This window comes from Neolamprologus multifasciatus, chromosome 9 (assembly GCF_963576455.1).
Source record: "Neolamprologus multifasciatus chromosome 9, fNeoMul1.2, whole genome shotgun sequence".
NCBI lineage: Eukaryota > Metazoa > Chordata > Actinopteri > Cichliformes > Cichlidae > Neolamprologus > Neolamprologus multifasciatus.
This window is the reverse complement of record NC_140447.1, coordinates 32,943,841-32,959,962: the sequence shown is the minus strand read 5'-3', so window position 1 is coordinate 32,959,962 and position 16,122 is coordinate 32,943,841. Positions and strand designations below refer to the sequence as shown.

The 16,122-nt window shown below is 41.9% G+C and overlaps 1 protein-coding gene across 1 annotated transcript in view; it reads right to left on the bottom strand.

The window, feature by feature from the left end:
* The window catches only part of LOC146511953 (uncharacterized), a 329,039-nt gene that overhangs the window by 105,028 nt on the left and 207,889 nt on the right, over window positions 1–16,122 (bottom strand). The gene's annotated exons all lie outside the window — the stretch shown is intronic.

Sequence of the window (16,122 nt, the reverse complement as noted above, 5' to 3'; positions counted from 1 at the left end):
TACTGAGTCCCGGTACCATCTCTGGAAGCCCGAGGAATAAAAAGAACCGGGGTGAAACTGATTTCGCAACATGTTCCATTGCACTCTGAGTTGAAAGCATAGTACAAATAAGCAATTGGAGTTAATAACAAATCATGGAATCAATTTATAGACTAAAATCTATTCTAACCTTCTGACACATCAAAGTGGCAGATATAACAGCTGAACACACCCGTGTCATTCTTTCTACAATAAAAATCACACACACAGTGTGTGCCATCAACCAAACAGACAGGATAAACAGTGTACTGTCAGTGTAGAGGATAAAATCAGCCAGGAAACATCTGCTCACATCTGGTTGAATTCAGGTGTGTACATCCACAGAGAGCAGCAGGTCAGCTGATCACAGCCTGTACACTAGGAACATGCACTGGAGCTCTCAGTAGAAATGATTGTGAATTATGTTTCTTTTCCCCACACTGAGCCATTACCACCAATTTTAGGTTTCCTCCACCTGCTGAATCCACTTTAACCCCTGACTGTACATTTGCTGCCTCTGCTCTGCACTCACTGTGTTTATTCACCTCTGAGGTGAACTGAGGCACAAAACTCATCAACCTTCTTGTCAAAGTCAGCCACAGTTGTCTTCATGCTGATTTAAAAAATGTTTGTATAATTTTTTGTCAGTTTCATTTGTATTTTTCTGTTAAGCATTCTTAAGTGAATGCAGCATAGAATTGTTCTGTGTTTTTGTCTGAAGTAAATTCTGAACCTTTTTCATCTCTAAATCTTAAACAAGAAAGGCTGTTCTAGAAGTTAACCTGTTGTCTGTGAAGCTTCTCAGTCATCCAGGTCATCATGGTCTAAGGAGCTCGGAAAGAAAAGCATCTGGACTTCTTTATGTTTCTTGAAGTTTCACCTCAGAAGCTTCTTCAGTTCTGTGTGTTCACACCGAACGCGATAGACGCGAGTGAAAACGCCCCAAATGCCCCTAATTTGATGCGTGCACATTCGCACCTCAACGCGTGTCCAAGAAAAATCCATCACGCCTCAAAATTGCATATTTTGACGCGCGTGAACCAGAAATGTGGGAGGAAGTTGCGCCGGACAGTATCTTTGCTAGATGGCAGCTGTCGAGCTAGCATTTGAAGAGAGAGTCTCCCTTCTCTATTTACTGTGGAGAGCAGAGCAGCGGCGTTAAGGACGTCCTCGCCGTACCTGGGTCCATCAGGTCCTCCAGAGGCGTGAGCAGTTTGGTGAGTTTCACCACTTGCTCCAGGAGCTGCGCCTGGATGACGGCAGCTTTCAGTGGTACCACCATCTTTCACTCGCCCAGTTTGAGGACCTGCTGTCCCGCGTTGGTCCCAGAATCACCCGCCTAGACACCAACTACAGGCGCTCAATCCCACCTGCAGAGCGCCTGTCCATCTGCCTGCGGTTAGTAAAAGTGTTTAATAAAATAGTCCTTCATTGATACCTGTGCTAATATATGCTAAACTATTGTTTATACACTGCTAACATGGATGTGGTATGCTAACAGTGAATGCTGTCGGTGTTTACTGATAGCAAACTGTGGTACGGAGACGACTGTTTATAATATTTCTAGTGATACTTGAAAGGTCTCATCAAGTCCCGATTTAATTCAATTTATGCTGTTATCAGTGTTTGCAATGACAGCATGGCTGTGGTGTCATATCAGTTTATGCTCTCGGTGTTTGCTGATATCAAACTGTGGTACGAGGACCACTGAGTTAATCTTTGTAGTGATACTCACTCCTTTTTATTTAGACCTGGTTTAATTCTGGGATAGTTGAATAGTTGTATATAATCCCTGCAGCTGTCAGACTCTATAACAGGGGTCAACAGCCTTTCTTTAAACTGAGAGCTAGATAAAACTGTGAACAGTTTGGTTCATCTTTAGTTATATGGTTCTATCTAACATGTTCTATCTTGATATGCTGTCTTATCACAGGTAAATTTTTCAAAAATATTAACAATGATATAAGCAAGGAAAGGGCTACATGTCAACATACAAATCTTTATTTCTATTAATGTCTTACTTCATTCCTACCTGATTGACATGTTTTGGAATTATGAGTGATTGGCTCACTGTAGTGGTAAAAGTTGCTACCAATCAAATTATGATATGTTAAAGTTAAAACAAAACACAACTGACTGTTTTATATTATATCTAATATATATTATGTAATTATCCTTATAATTACAAAATGTTTTATGTAAGATTTTGTAATTTAAATCTGACATCACAAAAGTATTTTGGAATTTGAATAATGTATTTTGTAACTGCAGCACACATAATACTAATTTTGAACAATCTTGTCCAGGTTCCTTGCCACCGGGGACTCCTTCAGGACCAAGCGTTCAGTTTCAGAGTCAGTGTGTCCACGGTGTACCAGATCACCCCTGTTATGGCCCGTCTAGGCGCGGCCAGACCACAACATAAGGGGTGATCCATCCCCGTCCAACCCCAAGCAGCACGTCACACACTTAATATTTTTGTGACAGTGATTTATTTACAATAAGTGCGATAAACCAAGGAAGGGAGCATATCTTAACGTCAGGGTGAACCCAAAGCCAAAACAACAAACAAAAGGGTAACCTATCTCAAAAATAAACAACTTACCTACCCAAAAGAACTAAACCAAACGACACTCACTTCCCTCCCTGCCTAACAAAAACAGGAGAAAACTGATCAAAAGAAAAGGCGGTCCACCCCTACGTGCTCTTACATCGAGTAACATAACACAGTGACATAGTGAATGGTCTGCCGGTCGGGTTGGGCCGAGGATGAATCACAATAGCAGTCGCCGGCGGTCTCCTCTTATCTGCTGCCTCCTGGTCCGCAGCCAATCGGTGCCAGCCATCCACCCGGACGCACCAATCCCGGAGGAGCACCTGGACACTTAAATTTGCATGTGATTAAGATCAGTCGTAACACCCCCCAGGTAGCGACGGCCATCTGGGACTGTCTAGTGGACGACTCCATGGCTGTGCCTTCACCTGGAGACTGGCGGTCCATCACAGAGGGATTCCAGGAGCGCTGGAACTTTCCTCTCTGCTGTGCTGCTCTGGATGGGAAGCGCGTCCAGACAAAGGCACCCCATATATCATATAGGAGACACACACATTGATATACACTAAATATTTCTTTTTTGTGGTGCCCAAATTTATACACCTGCTTGATTTTGTTTAAACAATTATTGCACACTTTTTGTAAATCCAGTAAACTTCTTTTCACTTCTCAAGTATCACTGTGTGTGTCTCCTGTATGATGTATTTAACTGACATTTTTTATTGTAACAACCAACGATTTATAAAGGAAAATAATGGCTATTAACAAGGTTGCCCAAACTTTTACATCCCACTGTATTAGTATATTTTGTCATTAGTATAATATGAAATAAATTCTACATGTGTCAAGCCGTGTGCCAACATTTGCTGTGTAGTAGAACTGAGACATTAGTCATTATAAAAATTTATTTGAAATAATATTAAAATTCTCAAACAGAAAAACATTAAACATAAATATATAAAATATAAGTATTTACAGAGAGACAGGAATAAAAAGGACCCAGATGCTCTCCAGAGCAGGAACGAGGCTGAGGAGGAAATGCTCCATTGGAGACTGGTGTTGCCTCTTCAGGGACTCCAGGATGGCCAGCTCCACCACCGATGGACCGTCCTGGGACCCGTCCCTCATCTGCCTCGGAGCCGTCCTCCTCTGTGGGCCTGTAAAACAGATTTGTCAATCAGGCTGCAGAATGCAATGCTGTACTGTAATAAAAAGATCAGAGAAAAAGCGAAGCAGTGACGGATGAACAGCGGGACCACTGTGTGCTGTTTATTAATAAACAATATATTCCTATATGACAACATGCATAAAAGCAGAATTTGTACGTCTGTAGGAAAATAGCGTTGGCTTGCTAGCCTTTGTGCGGCTTCCCCGGGTCAGCGAAAACTTTCAAAAGAGGAATCAATGAACTTACCAGGTTGCCCGATCTCTTCACATATCTTCCTCCAAGCTCGTCCTTTATATTCCTGTCTCGGTACAGAAAGCAGCTGGTGTCGTACAGCTCCTGGTTGTTTGCTACGGCGTTGATTAGCCTTCCCTCCATTGAAGAATGAAGGGCTTTGGCTGGATCTGCCCCTTTGACCTAGGTCACAGCCACGTCACCAGGCTCCTGATTGGTTGTCGCGGCGCGATTTGACGCTGGAGTTCAGATTTTTCCAACTCGAGTGGTAGACGCGAAACGCGTGTATGCACAAAATGCAACACAAAAACTCACGCGCGTGTTTTTTTTCGCGAGTCAAACGCACCAGGCGCGCTACACTGACGCGCGTTTGGCACGTTTTCGCGACGCAAATCTGCTTCCGTAAGAGGAACTGATGGAGAGTCCCAGATATTAAGCCCTATGGGAGTGACCCCCATAGGGCCATGGACCCCCTATTGATCCTCTACCTAATTTTTCAAATACCCTCCAACCATTTTCTTCCACTGGTCTAATTTACGATGATGCAGTATATTTCAGTCATGGAGCAGGAGCCCAAGTACACCGTGGATTGGTACCAAGAACACCTTTCAAGCTCGTGTTTAACCTGCTTCTACTAAAATGTGAGAGTTCAGCTCAGTGATTCTTATTTGGTCTTCGTAGGTAGATAACTGCACAGACAGCAGGCTTTTCAGACCTTTCACACCAGCACATCAAAACTACACACATTTCCACCTTAATAGTGGATCGTTTCAAACTGTTGGGAAAAACTGCAGCCAAACCTCCACCCTGTCCACTTTCTCTGCGCTGACTCACATGTGATGAGTATAATTCACAAATAAAATGGTCCTCTCCAGACCTCGATGTTTATTTTAAAAATATCAAATCAGGGTGATTTCAAGTTATAAAATCAGTTTCCTATGAAGTCCTCTAACATTAAGAAAACCAAACGTTACCAAGGTGGACGGAGGTAGCAAAGACATTTTAGGTTGTAAGCAAATTCTTAATAAATTACACTTAACATGTATCATTGTTCAGAGTGGAACTGACATAACAGGGACTGAGAGACCCATCAACACATGTGGGCAGATGTGCTGTTTTCCAGCTCGATTAAAACGTTTTATTTCCAGTTTCTCTGTTTGTAACTTTGAGAGGATTTGGATTTCCACTGTATTTCCTCTCCAGCTTCTCTAAACAATCATAATGACATTTTTGAGGGTTATTTTACATTTTCCTTTTTTTCTTTAACTGGTTTATTTATTTTAGTTAATAAACTTATTGGTTTGTAATCATGTTAAAATTCTCATTTAATAAAATGTGTTGAAATATTAAAAACATTAAAATCCATGTTAAAATGTAAAATAATAATGGTATTTACAAATAATTCCTTTTGTTCTTTGAAACTCCATGATCCATAAATGCAGAAAGCATTAGTTTCAGTTAAAAGGCTCAGTTGTTACAAGCTGCTCTGTTGGCTCCACATCTGCTCACAGATCAACATCATCTGCAGAGGCCCAGCATTCACACACTGCTGTATTTCTACTGTCCACCTTTTTTCTTTGCACAGCACCGTTTGTTCATTCGTTTTTCTCTCTTTCTTCTTTCTGCATGTTTTCCTGTGTGACTTACTCTCAGCTCTGTGTCATTGGATGTTTTTAATGTTGGAATTTATTTATTGCTTTGTTTTTTATTAATATTGTTTATTGTTTTGTTGTTGTGTTTTCTTCTTTCTAAAGATGAAACTAAAGTGAAGCTCGTTGGTTTTCTGCTTCTCAGTGTATGTTTACAGATCTGTTTTTCATTGTTTGTTCAGACCACTATAGTTCTAAACAGTGGTACATAAAATGATTATGATTGACATTATTTTTATTCATTTTCTTATTTTTGTCGCAGTAGTGTGAAAACCAGGATGTCTGGCCTAACTACAAAGAGGAGGAGCTAAAATTCTTTAGAGTCACTTTTGAATCGGTTTCTACTTCTGTAGCGACTCTAAGTTGATCCTCGGCTACTGAGATACAGAAACATGAAGTACAGCAGAGTCTGTGGGTACCTGCAGAGCTGCATGCAGACCCTGAAATATCGACATGATCATCAGCAGCCCCTCTCTTATCCCTGTGCACCTTTCAGTTTACATTCAGTGTCTGTGGCTTTCCGTTGCCCTGGAGCTCCACCCCTTTGTAGTTTGGTCAACAGAAGATGCCTGGGACATTTCAGCCATAACTTTAAACTTCTCCTGCTCATACATGCTTGGAACGATCTTGTCACTGAAGTAGATGCGCAACGAGATATCATAGCGTGGCTCAAGCACGTTCATCACAGTTTAAACCTCTTGTTTTGCACAACAGAATACGGCCTCCTGTCTGCAGCTAAACACCCCAGTAGCTTTTGTAATAGCTTTAGCCTGGTCGGGCTGGGCAGCAAAGGGCTGCTTAAATGCCACAAACTCCTCTGCTCCGCCACTTGGACCGCTAGCGCTGGCTATAACTACCGCTTGACAGACTGACCAGACGGTCCATACACATACTTTTTTTTCTTTTTCGAATCTTCGCATCACGTGCGTACCGAACCGTGGAGTGGGATCGGTTCGAATTTCTGATCCATTGCACCACTACACACACACAGCCAAACCTTCAGCTCCAAATAAACAGCTCCTGATTTCCACCTCCAGCTCGCTCACACTCTGACAGCAGAAAAACAAGAACGTGGGGCAGCACTCACCTCGTTTTTGTCCTCGTTGTAAATGAGATGTTGACTCAAACACTTCGTTTTTCTTCCTCTCATCTACAGACCTGCTCCTCCTGTTTTGTTCCCAAAACTCACAAAACCACATTCCAAGAAGCGTCTGTGACAAAGATCAGCCACTTACGGAGCAAAGAGGGTGAGAGAAAAAAAAACAAACCCCACGGCTCGTGATAAGGAGCCGGCTCGCGTTGTTCACGTCAAAGATCCAGCTCTAAGAGCCATTTCGTTCGCGACCGACACATCACTAGTATTCAGCCCCCTTGATCTTTCCCACATTTTGTCACATTACAGCCACAAACATGAATCAATGTTATTGGAATTCCAGGTGAAAGACCAACACAAAGAGGTGAACACGTGAGAAGTGGAACCAAAATCATACACGTTTCCAAACATTTTTACAAATAAATAACTGTAACGTGGGGTGTGCGTAATTATTCAGCCCCTGAGTCAATACTTTGTAGAACCAGCTTTTGCTGCAGTTACAGCTGCCAGTCTTTTAGGGTCTGTCTCTACCAGCTTTGCACATCTACAGACTGAAATCCTTGTCTTTGTGTTTTCTCCTCTCTAAAGATTCTTAGGCCCCTCTGCAGCCCCTAATCTCCTCAGTGAGTTCAGCTGGTGCCGATGGGCCACACCGAGTCAGCTTTGGATAAAAGCATACCTGAGGCAGGCTTTCAGGAGGAGGCTCACTAGCCCTTGCCTTGGTAGTAACAGCTACTTTAGCCAACTTGCTATGTATTTAAGATAAAACCTCTTCTCACTGAAATTCAGGTTTTCGTCTCCTTGTTTCTGTTGCAGCTTTTGAGCCAGGTGGTGACAAGATGAAACTAAAGTGAAGCTCGTTGGTTTTCTGCTTCTCAGTTTACAGATCTGTTTTTAATGGTTTGTCAGAGCACTATAGTTCTAAACAGTGCTACATAAAATGACTATGTTTATATATTTTTATTATTTGTCACAGTAGTGTGAAAACCAGGATGTCTGGCCTAACCACAAAGAGGAGGAGCTAAAATTCTTTAGAGTCACTTCAGTTGCTTCAGGAGCAGAAAACGATTCAAAGTTGATCCTGAGATACAGAAACATGAAGTACAGCAGAGTCTGTGGGTACCTGCAGAGCTGCATGCAGACCCTGAAATATCGACATGATCATCAGCAGCCCCTCTCTTATCCCTGTGCACCTTTATCTAAGCTCTGAACACCAGTCTGATCAAGAACCACACCCAGACCAGCTGAACAACACACACGTTTTTTCCCTCGTTCTTTCTTCCTCTCATCTACAGACCTGCTCCTCCTGTTTCGTTCCAAAAACTCACAAAACCACATTCCAAGAAGCGTCTGTGACAAAGATCAACCTCTTACTGTCACGAGTGACGAGAGTGAACTTTATTTAGTGAGGAGGATGAAAAACAGAAACGGCGAGGCGAGAATAAACTTAAACAACTAACAAAAACAAACCTAAAACCAAACCCAGAGAAGTAGGGAGACACGGAGACACAACGGAGGGCGATACGCAGACCATAACACACCAAATAACGCAGACGAACCAGCAACAGGCAGGAGAACACACAGGGCTTAAATGCACACAGCAGTAATCAGGGGATGGGAGACAGGAGGGGAACACACCTGGGAGAAATCACAACAGACGAGGCAGGGGAAACGTAAACTGAACACACTCACATAAGACAAGGACCTTCAGAATAAAACAGGAAACTCACAGACACAGAGAACCAGACAACACACTGAACTGAACAGACTCACAAGCAGACACAGTGACACCATAGACAGACAGAGGGAACACAGAGAAGTGGGAGCAGGCAGGCACAGGACATTGGACCCAAGACGGATCCCTGAGGTACCCCACAAGGCACAACTGTTGATTCGGACATCATTTGATTCATACGAACAGTAAAAGATCTCTCAGATAAATATGACATAAACCCTTTTAAAACAACAGCAGTAATCCCAGAGACGTTCTTGAGCCTGTTTATCATGAGACTGATCTACACCCAGAAACAGGCTCATACGCTGGATCTTGTGCTGTCTTTAGGGTTACCGGTCCTAAACATGGAAACATGTGATGCTGTTTTTTCACTGTTGTGTTTGATATATTTTTATCTCACTGCCATTTTCCTCCTCTTATTCCAACACCCCATTGTTGTGTATTTAACCCATCTGCAACAGAACTATTTTCTAGTGCTTTTAAGGAGTTTAAGATCTCCCCTCGGCGATGGTGCCGAGCAGATGACATCTAATTTTTATGATAAATGCCAAACTGTCCTTGATGAGGTTGCTCCTTTTAAAACTATGAAACCACAATCGGACCCGTGGATAAACGAGGCCGCTCGTTCAGCCGGACGAGAGAGCAGGAAGGCTGAACGTAAGTGGAAACAGATGCAGGTGTTTCTGATGCTGAGAGACCGTCTGTACAGGTATCAGGACACTGTCAACGCAGAGAAGTCAAAAGCTGTTTCTAATATTATTGAGAAATGCTCCAACAATCCTCAGCTTCTTTCTTCAATTATTTCTCCAGCTTCTCATATTAATAGTTATCAAAGATTCTACGTGAGTAAGTATATGAGGTCCCCAGACTGACCCTCTTTACTCCCACCACAACCTTCAAACAAAAGAAATGCACCAGAGGAGCTCTACACATGTGCCAAACAATTCCAAGCAAAGAAGAGAGAGACACACCCAGCCTCCGGCATACATGCCAACCCTCCTGAGTTTTACAGGAGAACCCTGAATTTCAGTGCCCCTCCCAAAAATCTCCAGATCAGATTAAATAAAATTAGATCAGATTAAATAAAACTTTATTAATCTCCCAGGAGGGTTCCTCGTGGTTTTCACACACCTGAATAAAATCAACAAGAAAAGCGATTAAACAGAAGTGTGAGATGGTCGAGAGTTTACGCCAGCGTCTGGTTATATTTCAGATAGCAAGGAGCCGATGGCAGAGTTTCACTCCACCGAGAGAGCTCATGACGTAATTCTGAAGGCTAGACCGACCAGTTTCACAGGCGCTCACTTCCAGCTTACCCAGCCTTCAGAGGACCCACTTATAGACCGCAAAGGCCGGGTCCTCAGGTGGACCTCTGAATGTGGACACCCCCCTGTTTCCAGCCGGACAATAAGAGCGGTGACATTTAACTTATTCTATCCAAAAAATAAACCACAATTCATAGCGCGGCGGTGGGTGTGGATATTTTGTTCGGAAAAAACCAAAATATGTTTGAAGCGGAGCAGCCGAAGAGCAAACTTTTAAAAGTAAGTACTGAATATTGTGTCACTTATTTATGTGCGAATGTTTAATAATGAACATTAAAACATGACTGTTGGCCACATGTCAGCAAAGTTATGTGACATTAGTGACGTTTGTACTAACTTGGTTTTAAAGCCTTTACTTTAACATATACGCCATCAATAGTCGACCTTAATCTCACAGAGAATGTGATGATTTTATGGATAATTAAAGTCAGCATTGAGCCAATTTTACTAATGCCAACATATTAAACGAACAATATTTGTCTCTTATATATGATACATCTGTATACACACTGTCACAGATACTCGTCGATTTAAGGTGACAGGAAATATAAATAACTGGAACTTGAATCTTTGACACAGAGTTCAAACTCACTGCTGTAATATATCATAATAATCTGACAATATATATAATATTGACACACACACACACACACACACATACACGTTTGTCAGGTTCCTCGGCTCGTTCTCTGCGTTCAGTCCATTGAAGGTGATTATTGAGCCAATCACAGCTACAGAGCTCACTGTGACTCTTCTTCTTCCCTCTACAGCATAGGTGTCAAACTCTGAAGCCATACCAGATTATTAGAGCTGGCCTACTGGTATTATACAGCTAATATATGTATTGTTTAGTATTAAGCTTTGCTTGTTCCATATTCAGTTTTTCAGCAAAACGTGTTTGAGTCCATAAGAAAAGATTCATTCTTAAATCTGGAGGAATAAATATATTTCAATAAATATTAATGTTAGCCCGCGACTTTGTTCCAGTTTTGAATTTGGCCCACTGTGTACTTGAGTTTGACACCCCTGCTCTACAGTCACACAAACACACTCAGAGACTCTGACAGCAAAACTACAACAATGTGGTGTTAACACTCACCTGCCTCAGCTCCACCGTCCTCCTGCTGCTCTGAAGGAGGCTCAGCTGTTTCTCTTCCTTTTATTACCTGCTCGGGTGGCTCCTCCCCTCTGCAGTTACAGGAAATCAGGTGTGTGTGTCTCTTGTTGAGACTGGTTCTTCCTGCTCTCTAGCATCACATTGGGTGTTTCCAAATTCAGGGAGAGGACGCTTCGAATGCCACATTTGTATGAAATTATATCACACGGACGCGACGAAGGCTGTTCAAATTTGAAGTCTTCCAAATGCGTCCTTCATTTCCCTGAATTTTACTCAGCTTCCTCCTAATATTTCACAATAAAAGCTGTGCTCAGTGTTTTTGTGAACATGTTGCTTGTGGTGTGAGGCCGAGCGTCCCAGCAGGAAGCGCCTTTATGGCTGCTGTTTGGCTCCTGTGGGACTTTCTGAAAGAGTGAGAGTGAATTCCTGGAGTGCTGCAGTGTTTCTGACAGCAGACTGAGCTCAGACGTGTCTGCCACCCAACCCTCAGTGAAAACACACCAAATAAGACTTTAACTGAAGCAACGTGGCTTCTGCTTTGTGCTCTGTACAATAATCATATTCATGCTATTTATTTCAGACAGTAACAGCTCAGCTTCCCCGTTCTCCCCAAAGAGGCTTAAACATGGACTCCACTGACGTCCTCGCTGTGACCCAGGCCCCAAAAAACAAGTTCCCCTCAGCTGTGGACTTTCTTGGAGCTCCAGAGATCCACCCAGCAAGGTTTAAAGGTCCTGCTGGTGATTACCTGGGCAGTGTTTTACCTGTGGCTGTGTTCAAACGTCTTCACACCTGAATCCTCACAGCTCCAATCACGTCTGACACATCCTGATAGGAATACTTCAATCAGTAAAGTACTCGAGTAAATGTACTCTGTTACATTCCAGCACCGGTCCTATCCACGCTGCCGCCCAATGGGGTCGGTGCCCCCACTGTGGACACGCCCCTGTGTAGGGGCGGGGTTTAAACTTTATTTGAAACAGCGTGACAATAAAGAAATGTTCTTTCAGAGTTTGTCTGTAAAAATGATCCAAATAAAGGTTGAAATCAAAGTGAAAATGTGCAGAACGTTGTTTTTTTATTTATTTATTTATTTAGCACTTTTAATTACAACAGTGGTGCTGTACAAACATACAAATTACACAATAAAATAGCAATATCAATTAACATCAATGCCAAATAGCTAATAAAAAATAAGTAAATAAGTCTCATGTTTATTAAAATCCAGTGAGTAAATGCACGATCACCTCTAAGAACCAGCCTCACCTTGGTGATCTTAGAGCTGTAGGGGGCATATAAGGCTGCAGTAGGTCTGACAGACACCCTGGGGCCTGTCCATTCAGTCGCCAATAAGACACACACACACACACACACACACACACACACACACACACACACACACACACACACACACACACACACACACACACACACACACACACAGGGGTGTGGCAGCTTAGGATGGCAGATTAGATGCCGTGGCTGACGAGCTGGGACACACTTCAGCTGTGGCTCATGAGGCAGACCTGCAACACAAGAAAAGGAGAAAGAAAAGCTCTCTCACAGAGGGAGAGCCACTAGAGGTCAGCGACCGTAACTAGAGCAGACTCAGCACCATAGATCTATGTTGAGAACAGGCCCTGTGCTGTGGCCTGATTTTAATGTCATTCTTCTGTTTGATGGCTCTGTGAAGTCAAATGAGTTTAACTGAAGCTGTTTGGGAGTCTGGGCTTTTCACTGCTTATTGTCAATTATTATGAAATAAAGCTCCAAGAGAGGGAAAAAAGAAAGTTACGCAGTAAGTTTTGTTTTACAAGAATCGAGCGAGAGAGAGAGAGAGAAGGCCACGCCCACCAGTAGTTTGGTTTATCAGTGGAAAGTTCCCAACATTTATTCTGTGATTTTACTGGTTTTAGACATTTTAATGATATAAGGAACATTGTGCATGACTCAGATGGATGAATAGATGCAGGAAAAACAAATGAGCTCATTACAAATGAAGCAGCTCTCTGGAGGTCAGATTTAAAACCCGAGGCTGCTCTTATGAACAGGAAACGTATTTATTCATGGACTTCTAAGATTTATTTTAACCATATTTATAAACCCAGAGTTTTCACTGACAGGAGTGTCTGAATGTGTGTATTGTTGGGTAATATCAGGAAGTATTCATCAGCACTGACACACACAGACACACACACAGAGTAAACATGTCTTCTCATGACTGGAATGCATTTGAGCTGTTTATCAGAAACCCCCGAGAGTCCGTTGTGTGTGTAGAAAAGCCGTTTGAAACACGTTCCTGGATGAATCTGCAGCAGGAGCTGAAGACTTGTCTGTTCAGGACAGAGGTCGTTTAAGACAAATGAATCTAATGCACACATGCAACATGCTGTTGTTGTTGCTGTTGTTAGGTATGGCAGGTATAGAAAGACTGAGTCTGCACGGGTTGAGACTAACACTACATGATAGTAAAACTGTCTTTTTATGTGTTAAGTTCAAAAAAGAAGGATTAGAAAGATGTAAAAAGTCATTTGAAAAAGTTTAATGACTGATTCATGGCTTTGGCCCTGTTGAAGAGTCTGTTTCTGTGTTGTGTGTAGAAGGCAGCGCTCTGCTGTTTGTGTTGCATGTGGTGTTGAAAGCACACTTCAGAACAGCTTCAAGTACAGACATGCACTCTGCACACAGTCCTGCACTGTGTCACCTGTTTGCTCACAGAGAGACGCCCTGAACACAAGAGTGAGTGCAACACAGTTTGAATTCTTAGTCACATGGTTAAAAAGGGGCTTTCACTTCCTGGTTTGTCGACTATTCTATTTGAGCTTTTCAGAAGATCAAAGATCAACATATTACCAATCTGAGTTCAATTGTTTCTGACTTTCTTTTTCTCAGTATAAACCACTGAAACCTCACAGCAACATTTCTGTTTCATCTTTCCCAGTCTCACATTGGGAATGTCAGACGCTGGAAATGTGTGGACCAAAAGGCACCAAGTGGGTCTAAAATAAGTGCTGCGTAGCTCAAATGTCACAACACAGGTGAGCAAGATGAGGCAGCCAGGCTCCCTCTGATGCTGTCAGTGAATGTCAGTTTATTGTGAGTCAAAGATCACACACAGACAGCCTCCTGAGGACACAGCAACACTACAGAAACAGCATGGAAACACTAGAACTCACAGCTCTGCCTCCACATTTGAGATTTAAAACCATCTTTTTGAATAAATGAGTCCCATTGATGTCACAACTAGGGCTGGCTTTGAAACATTTCCCCGATTCAAATCGATGTTGGTTTGAATAATGTGATATCGATTAATTCAATCCTAAATTCATTTTTTACATTTAAATTTCACAAAATATTTCAACAAGCGCCAAACAGCTAAAAGAACAAAGAATGAGATGAGAGTTTAAACCTGTTTCATATTTAGTTTTGTTCTAATTTGACTCGACTCACAGAAGATGAAGCATTTGAACTGAAGCTAAAACTAGAATTTCTTAGAGAGACTCGGCCTGAAAGAGTGAAACCCGGATGTGAGATTTTGTGGAGTCTGTGTGACTGTTGGTGGGTCAAAAAGGTTTCAGCTGCACAGCCAGACGTTACTGAGCGAGCCACCGGTTGAGAGGCACACTTCTCACAGCTCCTTCCTTTGGTCACACTTTAACAGAAACATTTATAGTGTTTAGAGATATTAATATTAATATTAGTATTAGTATTAATATTGATACCACCTCTACAGAGGTTACAGTGTTGTGCCAGAAAGTGATTCCCAATGTTTCTGTGTATTTCTATGTGTAATATCTTTACGTATGTTGGTAAATAGACTTCGGTGAACAGCGTTTACAAAGGGCTTTTATATAGAATTTAAAAAATATCTGTTTTTTCAAGTATCTTTACAACTCTGTGTTGTTGTACTGACATTATAACCAACCCGCTCCTTTATCCCCACTTCAAATATTTTTACTGAACTATTGTAAGATTTGCTGCCATTTCTGCTGTCCTCTTGGCCAGCTTACTCTCACAAAAGACATTTTTAATGTTAATGAGATTTTTTTAACTGCATAAATAAAGGTTATATAAACGTCGCTGCCAAAAACTGATCGCGGCTTCTACCTTGTTACAGGAATGTTGTTTGTGGCTCAAGATGACTTTATGTCATCCATGAGGGAAGCATTTAACATATGTTTCACATATTATAGCCCAACAAGTTACTTATAGCAGTTTAAATACGAGCAATCAGTTTTTGGCACAACACCGGTGTCTTACAGGTTTTATATTTTAGAAAGTTTAAACCTCAGCTTAATAGAAACAAATGTGTGCAAAGCTCAATGAAGTGAAGCAACATTATAAAGAAGAGTGAGCCTCAATGACTCCCCAATGATGTGAGACTGATAGTCATACAGAAACAATGACTTTGAGCTGTTGCTGCTAAACGTGCTTCTACAAGCAGCTGAATCTTGGAGTGGACTTTGGTTTGTCTGCTCATAAACTGGTGGTTCATGATGAGAAATGAACTTCTGAACTGGTTCAAGCATCAGTGCAGTGGCTGGTCCATTCCTTGATGTATATGTCAACGTTCAAAATGAGCCATTTAAATCAGCTGTGTTGGATCAAGGACACATCTAAAAGCTGCAGGACAGCGGCCCCGAGGCCTGGAGTTCCACCCTCAGTGCAGTGGAAATAGTCTCGTGCCAGTCTTGGTGCTGCCTTTGAGTCTATATTGCTGAACACTGTGTGCACACATGTTTTTCCTTCCTAAACAAACACACATTTGTAAAGGAAAATTTAAACTGAACTCACAGTTGGCGGTTAATTGTTATATAGTTTAGATGTACAGCGAGAGACGCATTTAGTGGGACTTTTACACCAGCACAGATTTTCTTCTTCTTTTGTTACATTATTGACATATACTAGATATTCTTAAGCTAAGCAGCAACAATCATGTCTCTGGTACGGGCACTTTCCACCATGCAGGTTGAGCTCAAATGTGACTTAAACTAATTCTGAGTTTGCGTTCCATAAAGGTTCATTTCATCTGGTAAGTTAGCCCCTGAGGTAACAGTCCATGTGAACACAACATACTCACTGACTCACACTCAACTTGATTGATAGTGATTTCCTGAATTAGACAAAGCGCACAGAGGAAATTCATTTGCAGATGTTTGTTTTCACAATCACTGAAATCCAAGTTAGGCATGTTTCCATTTTTTGTTGTTGTTCTTGACACGAGTGCTTCAG